The 9,732-nt window shown below is 42.8% G+C and overlaps 1 pseudogene; it reads right to left on the reverse strand.

The window, feature by feature from the left end:
• Positions 1–302: 302 nt before the first annotated feature.
• LOC145348779 (U1 spliceosomal RNA) lies at positions 303–438 on the reverse strand (annotated as a pseudogene).
• Between the last annotated feature and the right edge of the window lie 9,294 nt (positions 439–9,732).

A 9,732-nucleotide genomic window follows, 5' to 3' on the forward strand; every position in this document is an offset into this window, starting at 1 on the left:
AACAAACAGAATTTCTAGTTACATAATAGAAAATGAACACATATCCATTTACTCTCATTTTGCAGCAGCAATCACACCTCAGAGAGAGCTTCACAAGGCCATATCCACCACAAGTAAACAAAGGGGAGGATCTAGACTTGAATGTAAGAGGGTTGATCAGTAAGTTTGCGAATGATATGAAAATTGGTAGGTGATAAATTGTGAGGAGGATAGTCTGAGATTACAAGAGGGCTGGTCAGCTGGACAGATCAGTGGCAAATGGAATTCAATCTGGGTAAGTTTGAGGTGATGCATTTGGGCAGGACAAACAAATTTTACAGTCAAGTATCCCGCATCTGGGGACATCACAGGCATTAGCACACCCTAAGTGCAATGGGTTAGCCTCATCCTGGGCGAACTACCTCCTTGATCATAGTTTCAACCCTGCAAGGCAAGGGAATACATGATGAACGGCAGGACCTGGGAAGCACCAAAGATTAGAGGGATCTAGCAAAGTACACTGTTCCCTTAAGGTAGTAGGACGGGTAGATAAAGTGCTTCAGGATACATATGGTATACTTGCCTTTATTAGCCGGAACATAGAGTTTAAGAGCAGGGAGTTTATGCTGGAACTATATGAAATGTTGGCCTGGCTAAAGCTAGAATATAGTGCACAGTTCTGGAATCCACATTATAAGAGGGATGTGATAGAATTGGAAATGTGCAAGGGAAATTTACCAGGATATTGCCTGGGCAGGAGAGTTTTGGTTATGAAGAGAGATTGGATAGACTGGGGTTGTTTTCCCTGGAAAAGAGGAGACAGAATAGGGGGACATGATTGAGATATATAAAATTATGAGGGGCATAGATCGAGAAAACAGGAAGAAACCTTTTTCCTTGGTGGAGGGATCAATGATGAAGGGGCATGGATTTAAGGTAAGGGGCAGGAGGCTGAGAGGGAATGTGAGGAAAAGCTGTTTCACCCAAAGGGTGGTGGGAGTCTGGAATTCACTGCCTGAAAGGGTGGTGGAGGCAGAGACCCTCATAACATTTAAGTACTTAGATATGCACTTGCAATGACAAGGCACACAAGGCCAAGAGCTTTGACTGACACAGATGCAATGAGCCCAAGGGCTTTTTCTGTGCTGTATATCTCAATGACACCATGTCTCTATGATTTAAAGGTACCTTTCAGCAGTCACAAATCAATCCCAGCTTCAGACAGACATTATGGACTCGGAGCTCATGACCCTAAACTCAAATATCGACGCCCATTGGGGCTTGTGTCCTGCAGTTTGGGAAGCGCTGACCAGTCTTCATATAGCAAAAAATTAAAAATCCAATTAAACTAGAATTGAAGCCAAGTGAAGAGTAAAGCAAAGTTAATTCATTGTAGAAAAAAATCTTGTTTGTCCAAGTAATGTTTTTGAATTTAATAATTTTGTGTGAATTTCGATATTTGTGTTCATATTTTTGAAGTAAAATTTTCAATTGAATGAAGTTAATGAAGTGAACTGTTGAATGAAAACTACTGGATATTTAGTCTATCTGCTCAAAAGGCAAATATCTCCTCTCATTATTTCATTAAAACATATTGGACTGAAATTCTCTAACCTTGCCTGCAGGTGGCATTCTCCAGTCCTGCTGCAGTGAACGGGGATTTGGCTGAGCGCTAAATACTTTCTCTCGCTGACAGCGGCGGTGGGGTGTAAACGGCCCAAGAATTGTGGCCCATCTTTATCATATTTTTAAATCTCATTTTCAACATTCATTTCAATATTTCATTGAAGTTGGTCAGGCCGCCCAACTTTTAAGCTTTATAAATCCTCAATTTCCACCTCATTCCCTGCAATAGGTTTGAACATTGGAGGGTGCTGGGAAGATTGTCCTTCGATACTCGAGGGAGAGAGGGATGGAAGTTTCTGCATTACCAATGTGAGAGGTAGCCTGGATTTAATTCATGGAAACATGGTGTTTACTTTGATCATGTTTGCTGTATCTCAGGTCCTAAGGCTTGTAGTAAGGCTTCTCAGCTCCTTTTGAAAACTAAACCACTTTGTTCAAAACATTCTCAGGGGACAATCGCTGGGTGTTCGAAGTTTAAGTCTTCAAAGCTTTTGACAAAAAAGATTAAAATATTTTGGAAATGTTTTAAAAATTATGAAAAAAACCAAAGTTCAGAATATTGTTTTTTTTAATGTATTCAAATTTTTATGAAAGTTTTAAATAATTGTTGAAGTGCTCAAAATCTTAAAAGTTTTTAAAGTTTTTTAAGTTCTTGACATTGCTAAAGTTCATTGGATTAGAACAAAGAACAAAACAGCCCGGGAAACAGACCCTTCAGCCCAACGAGCCCGCACCGCCATTTTAACATTATGAGTCCCCCCTCCACCCATGACCCTTGTCTATGCTTATGGCATTATGGATTAATTTATATACATTTGTAAAATTGCTGAAAAGAAGTTAAACTGTTTACAGTGTACTCTAGACATGGTAAGTAGATAGTGAGTACTGGAATTGAACATGTGCTGATGACTGGAGAGTTATGAAATGCTTTGTACCTGAGTCAATGATTGGAGATTGAATGTCAGTATTAGGCACAATAGATGAATGTTGATTTCGATCTCTGTTGGACAGGATCAGTTGGAGATAGACTGAATACTTTTCTTGTACATGGACTGATCAATGGAGATTGACCAAATATTTTACATGTATGCTGGCCGCACGATGGCACAGGGTTTAACAGTGCCAGGGACTTGGGCTTGGGTGACCGTGTGGATGTTTGCACATTCTTCCCATGTCTGTGTGGGTTTCCTCCAGGAACTCCAGTTTTTTTCCCACAGTCCAAAGCTGTGCAGGTTAGGTGTATTGGTCATGCCTTAATGTCCCAAGATGTCTCGGTTCAGGGAATTAGCAGGGTAAATACATGGGGTTTCACGGATAGGGCCTGAGTAAGATGCTCTGTTGGAGTGTAGGTGCAGACTTAATGGGCCAAATGGCCTCCTTCTGCATTGTAGGGATTCTATGATTCAGTGATTCCACGAATGTAAACTAACTCATAGCATGATGTATGGCATGCTGACTGGAGACTAACTTTGTGGATTGAACATGGGCAAGTGAATGAAAACTGACCATTTGTCCTGTCGTCTTTGGGAAGATGACAGCCTTGTCCAGGAGGATCGATGTCAGCCTTGGATGATAGGTGGACCAAAATGTAACAGGAGAACTCAAAAAGGAATAAAATTTTGGACCACCTGACATCAGCATAGTCAGCGGAAACAACAGTGATACATCCAGCCCTGTCAAACCTCCACAGGCCTCCTTATGGCCGTCAAGAGCTTTGTCCCAGAATTGACACAAAGACGGGCAACAACCCAACACAGGCACGCTCACAGAATCATACCATATATCCTGAACACATGGCTGGGGCAGCAGAATTCGTTTCAGATGGTCATGTGCCAGTGATTGGAGACTGACTACTTGTTTTGATCATGTGGCCATGAAATAACATTGACCACTTGTCGGGAATGTGATATCGGTGACTATTTTACTGTGTGTGTCAGACATGGGTGGTAAACTTCTTCAACAATCACTCGAGAACAAGTATGATTGTCCACCTAAGAATCTGTATCACTGGTTATGGGTTCTTTGAGTTCTTGCGTGTTCTATAGCCACATCTCTGAACCTATACTTGGTAGGTGTTTCCAGGAGGTGGGTTTGGGTCTTGGACTCTGGATCTAGAGCAAAGAACAAAGAACAAAAACAGCCTGGGAAACAGGCCCTTTGGCCCAACAAGCCCGCGCCACCATTTTAACATTACCAGGCCCCCCTCCACCCATGACCCTTATCTATGCTTATGGCATTCCACATTGGAGGTAATAAATTGTCCCTAAATTAGTTTCCCTCAATCAGCCTAGTAGCACCTCTTTGGGGTGTGGGAGGAAACCGGAGCACCCGGAGAAAACCCACGCAAGCACGGGGAGAATGTGCAAAGTCCCACAGACACTGGCCCAAATCCATGTGTCTGCACAGCAAACAGTGATAGTCTCTGAGCTGCCCAGCATCTGGTCCAGTTTAAGCACACACTAATGACATGAAGCACTAGGCTGTTCTCGAACATCCAAGAGCAGCCCTAGTACAACCCATCGCGTGTATGCCCCTCGCCGGACAACAAGGCGGACCGACTTAAAACCTGTGAATTAAAAGAGAAAAACACTAGTATCATTCCACATCCTTTTACATTACCAGGGACGTCCCAATGCTAATGAACCTTATTTAAAACCATCTCCTATATCCTCCCATCTCCAACCCACTCATGTGCCTGTCTAAGTAACTGTTAAACAACTCCAGCGTGCCTGCCTCCACCACCTTACTTGGCAGAGCATTCCATACCCCCACTACCCTCTGTGTGAAAACCTTCCCACTAATATCTGTGTTATACCTCTCCCCTCTCACCCTAAGCCCGTGGCCGCTTGTATTGTGTGTCTCTGAAGTAGGAAATAGCTTCCCTTTGTTTATCTATACCCTTCATAATCTTATATACCTCTATTAAATCCCCCCCTCAGTCGCCGTCTTTCAAGGGAAAACAGCTCTAATTTGCTCAATCTTTCCTCATAACCCAGTCCTTCCACACCAGGCAACATCCTAGTAAACCTCCTCTGCACCTCTCCAGAGTCTCCACGTCCTTCCGGTAGTAAGGCGACCAGAACTGGACGCAGTATTCCAAATGCGGCCTAACCAACGTTCTATCTCTGGTATGCTTTTCTCAGGATCCTTTTTTGGGCCTCCTCATGCCATCGGGTGTTTGGAAAGAATTGTAACCCTTCAATCAGGAGGGTCCTACAAGTAGATCTCTTCTGAGCAAGGTCTCCCAGATGGTGACGTTGGTTTCGTCCATGTTTCCCTGTCCCATTGGGTGGGAGCACACTGTAATGTCACTCTTCTGCTTACACCCCACAAGGGAGACTCCATGAAAGGGACTGGTCCTACGTATGGCTGCTGTCTCAGGTGATAACGAGGGAGGTGTTTCCTCAGACTACGCCGAAGTCCAAAGATGTGCAGGTTAAGTTGATTGGTCATGCTAAAATCGCCCCTTAATGTCCTGAGATGCGTAGTTTAGAGGGATTAGTGGGTAAAAATGTAGGGCTAAGGGAGTAGGGCGTGGGTGGGATTGTGGTCGGTGCAGCCTTGATGGGTCGAATGGCCTCTTTCTGTAGGGTTTCTGTGATTTCTATGATTTCTCCAGCTACAATGAGGATAAAGGTCCCGAGCCCGGTGTAACTATCGGGATCATCAGAACCATGCCCACCCCAGTAGCTTTACTCATCCCACAATTGGGGACAACTGGGTGTACTTTGGTGAGACCCTTCAGAATGCATTTTTCCAGTGCCCCTTGGTCATTTGGCTATCTGTGCCAGGCGGGAGCTGTGAATCCAGTTGGGTACCCCTCCTTTGGATCTGACCAAGATTGTGCCTTATCTGCCCCACAGTCCATAGGCTGTATGCATGACAAAGTTGCCCCGGCTGGAATCGCGCAGTATCCTCCTTTTCCCTGTCTATCAGGTGGTTAATTGTGCAAGCATGGGCCTCCAACACTATTATTGCCTCCAACTGGATAACCAGCTGCTTGGGTCTCCTGTGTTTTCTCTGATCACTTTAGGAGATCTCTCATCACTGACTTAAGTTGTTCCACCTTCTCATTTAACCCCTGGATAGCCAAAGAATTTGCTATTCTTGATGCGTGTCCTGAGATGCATAGGTTAGTGGGATTAGCGGATAAAACATGTAGGAATATGGGGGTAGAGCCTGGGTGGGATTGTGGTTGGTACAGACTCAATGGGCTGAATGGCCTCTATCTGTTCTGTAAGGTTCCTATGATTTTTATGATTTCTATGACTAGAGGGGTTCCTGTGTTAACCCTTGTGAGCACATCATTAAATGTTCCTCTTTTTCTCCTCTGTCCCAATTCCTGAACTCTAAAGGTCCCCATGGCATCGGCAGCCTGCCTCATAACAATTTTACTCAACAAAATATACAAGCTTTTAGATTGTTCTGAACAGTATTCCGGCATTTGAACTGCACAAATATTGATTAGAACACGTACAATTCCATGTTTCACATTATCAAACAAATTTTCTCCTTCGTTTAAAAGTTTTCCAGTCCCTTAGCGACCATGGGACATGGTAGTATTGCTGGAGTGGGAGGCAGAGGAGCAGTAGGAGTGGGTAAACAGACATACAGGGACAAAGCTGCTGCATTGGCCTCCTCAAAATATCCGCATACTCCAAGCCCCCCCTTAGGCAGTTGGGAAGATGTGTCGAGCGCAGGTGCACACATAATTCTGAAAACACATCCATCCTTTGTCCATGCTTCCCTGTGATCCACACAGATTGTGGTCCCATGGAAGTACATTGGACATGCACACTCAATCCTTGCTCGGATACACTTGTCGCCAAGTATTAAAATAAATCTTATCTTTAGTCCAGCCTTTTCCTACCACAATGCAGATTCCACCAGTGAAATTGTACAGCGCTCCGTAGCCTGCCAAGGTCCATTACATTTGGAGAATTGGGTTGACATCATTCTGCGTGTATGATTCTGAAGACACTCCTAGGATGATGAGTCCACAAAATAGAGGGAGCCTGGTGACACCAAGTGTTCAAAATCAGTGTTATTAATTTAACTCCTTCCACACAAGCTGGTGTCCTAGGGGTAGAAGAAGAGAATTGGATTTAGGTTAGGGAAGCCTTAACATTTCTATCTTTTCAGATGACTCTGGCAAGTGTTGCCCTTGCCAAGTCCATGATATTGCCCATCTAAAAATATTGTTCACCTCATATAAAGAAAAGTAAATATGAACGTCCCAAATGCAATGTGTTCCAGACTGCTGACGTGCGCCTGGCAGTTTCCCATATTGGGCCCAGCCATTATCCTTTGGATAATCAGTTGGGACCAAAGTTTCCATCGGTCCTTCACTTTCATATCAATACAAGCACAAGTGTCACTAGTCATAATGATGTCATAGGGTCCAGTCCATTTGGGTGCAAACCCTAACTGCTCAGGGATCATTCTAATACTCTGTCCCCAACTTGACAAAGGTGGGGGTCAGTTTTATCCTGATTCAGAAACTCTAACTTTCATACCTCTTGCTGATCCCTTATTTCCTGTTATAGTTCTCAGAGCTGTTTGTCTAATTGTTTTATGTATTGATAATTCGATCCCACAGGGTTCCATGTCTTCCCCTCCCACAGTGATATTTTTGGGAGCTTCAAGGCCCTGCCTGTCATTAGTTCGAAAGGTTAAACCTGTGGTTTGGTTAGGGGTAGCTGTAAGTCTCATGAGAATGTATGGAGAATATTTACCTATACCCTCTCCGTGTGGGTTATAGATTTTGCAATAGCGGTTTTTAAGGTTCGGTTAATCCATTCTACCATCCCCGAGTTCTGCGGATGGTAGGGAATATGGAATCTCTGTCAAATGCCTAACAGGCGTGTTTCATAACCTGCCCCGTGAAATGAATACCCTGATCTGAATCGATGGGTACCCCCCATAGCAGAATTATTTCGAATGCCAGTATGCATGGCACCATACAGGCCCTGCAATCCAAGTGGGGAATGCATTGAGCAAACTGGTTGAGAATCTCCCGGCAGTATCTTTTTCCAATAGTCCAGTAAAGCCAATCTGCAAATTCTCCCACGAACCCTTAGGTTATGACTGGTAGGTCATCTTGACATTTATGGGTCTTCAGGGATTGTGTTGCATGCATTGCTGACAATGTTTTGCAACTTCCCTATTGACTCCAGACCACCACCAGTCTCTGAGTATTTGACTCAGCATCACGCTGAGTCCTGTGTGGTCTGGTTCGTGGTACAGTTTAAGTAGTTCAGTCTGAATTGAGCATGGGGCAATGACCTGCGGTCCCTTCCTCCATACCCCGTCTGCCCCCTTTTCTTGCTCCTCTCTGTTCCCACTGGGATCGCTGTCTATACTGGCCTCTCCTTGTACATTAGCAATACTCAGTTCCTTTGGCCCCATTGCCGCCACTCGGATGGGCTGTTGCACTGCGGTTTCGGCAGCCATTTGGGTCACCGGATCAACCATCATATTTCTCTGCTGTTCTCAACTTTCTGGTGAGCTTTGATCTTTATTACTGCAACAGCAGCTGGACAGCTGACAGCCTCTACTAAATCTCGGACAATATTCTCGTGCCTGATGTGGTCCTCACTGACTCCAGGCGGTCATGTAATCGTGCACAACCTCAAAGGCATATCTACTGTCGGTATAGATGTGCACTTCCATTGCTTTGCTAACTTCAGGGCTTCAGTCAGGGTTATAAATTTAGCTGCTTGGGCTTAAACAAAACCCTCAAATCTCCCCTGGTCTACCACTGCCCATCCTGTGCGATATTGTCCATTGATGTAATGTCTAGAATTGTCAACATAGAGGATCAGGTCAGGATCGGTTGTAGGCTCATTGGCTATTCCTCATCTATTTTAGTCTGCGTTGGGGGAAATTCCTCTAGGTGGACTGATTAATTTAAATTTCATTAAACATTTCATTTCACAAAGTCAAAAAAATAGTTTATTCAGTTCAATGAAATTCTTCAATTAAACTCATTTTTATTAAAATATTGAAATGTTCGAATCAAAAATATTACAAATGAAAAATATTCAGACAAACATACAATTAAGACAAGACATATTTATTTCGGCCGAAAAGAAGATCCCTGATTTCATCTACACAGCAAATGAGCAATGAGGCATTCTCAAAAGATCTCAGATTTCATGCCAAAAAGCCGAATGGTTATACTTTTTATTATCAGATTATACAGGCCAGCACTTAATTACAAGTAATTTCATTTATTCACTGTTCTGTCAATCTAACAATGGCATGTCTTTCAATCAATTGACATCTTCAAATTTGATCTGTCATTTGTCAATCCGTTTTATGGAAGTTCTCTTCCAAATATGGCCTCTTATGATTCAGCATTTCTCTACCCAGTTTAAACTAGCTCAAATACCAAATGAAGACATCTTTTGGCATTATTCCCCGGTGGTAATTTACTTTGTTGCATAATTTGCACCTGACTTGTGTTGATATCTCTCTTGAATACAATACTGAATTTTCTTCAGCTTTAGTGGTAACATTAGAATTAAAATAATGCATTTTCCAACTCAAAAAGCTTGTATAAATTTTTTCATATCATTAATTACATAGATTCAACTAACATTAATTACATTAACTCACATTAAACGAATAAAACATGTTTCATTTTACTAGCATGTTATAAATTAATTTAATTAGAAACATTAATAATATGTTATCTAAATATTTTGTATTATTCTCAAACTATTTCAAACATTAGCTGCTAACTATCCTCATGTTGGGTATTTAGAATTAATCAGAATTCTCAACTACAGTCAGGCATTAATGTGGTTCCCCCTCAGTAATTAATCCTTCTGCACGGTTAAATCTTGTGTAATTGATAATGTTGATGAATTTATCTCAGGGAAGGAGCACTGCCTCCCATGTAGCCCGTCGAGCATCGGTTACTGTTTTCAGTCTTCTGGCATTCAGCATTTCCTCAATGGTGTGCTTAGTCTGTAGGACCAACGGGCTTTTTAAGGTAAGGATAGATAGATAAATTTTTGAACAGTAAAAGAATTAAGGGTCATAGTGAGCGGGTGGGTAGGTAGAGCTGAGTCCACGAAAAGATCAGCCATGATCTTATTGAATGGTGGAGCAAGCTCAAGG

Source organism: Carcharhinus amblyrhynchos, chromosome 9 (genome assembly GCF_965287045.1).
Source record: "Carcharhinus amblyrhynchos chromosome 9, sCarAmb.v2.hapA, whole genome shotgun sequence".
Classification (NCBI taxonomy): Eukaryota; Metazoa; Chordata; class Chondrichthyes; order Carcharhiniformes; family Carcharhinidae; genus Carcharhinus; species Carcharhinus amblyrhynchos.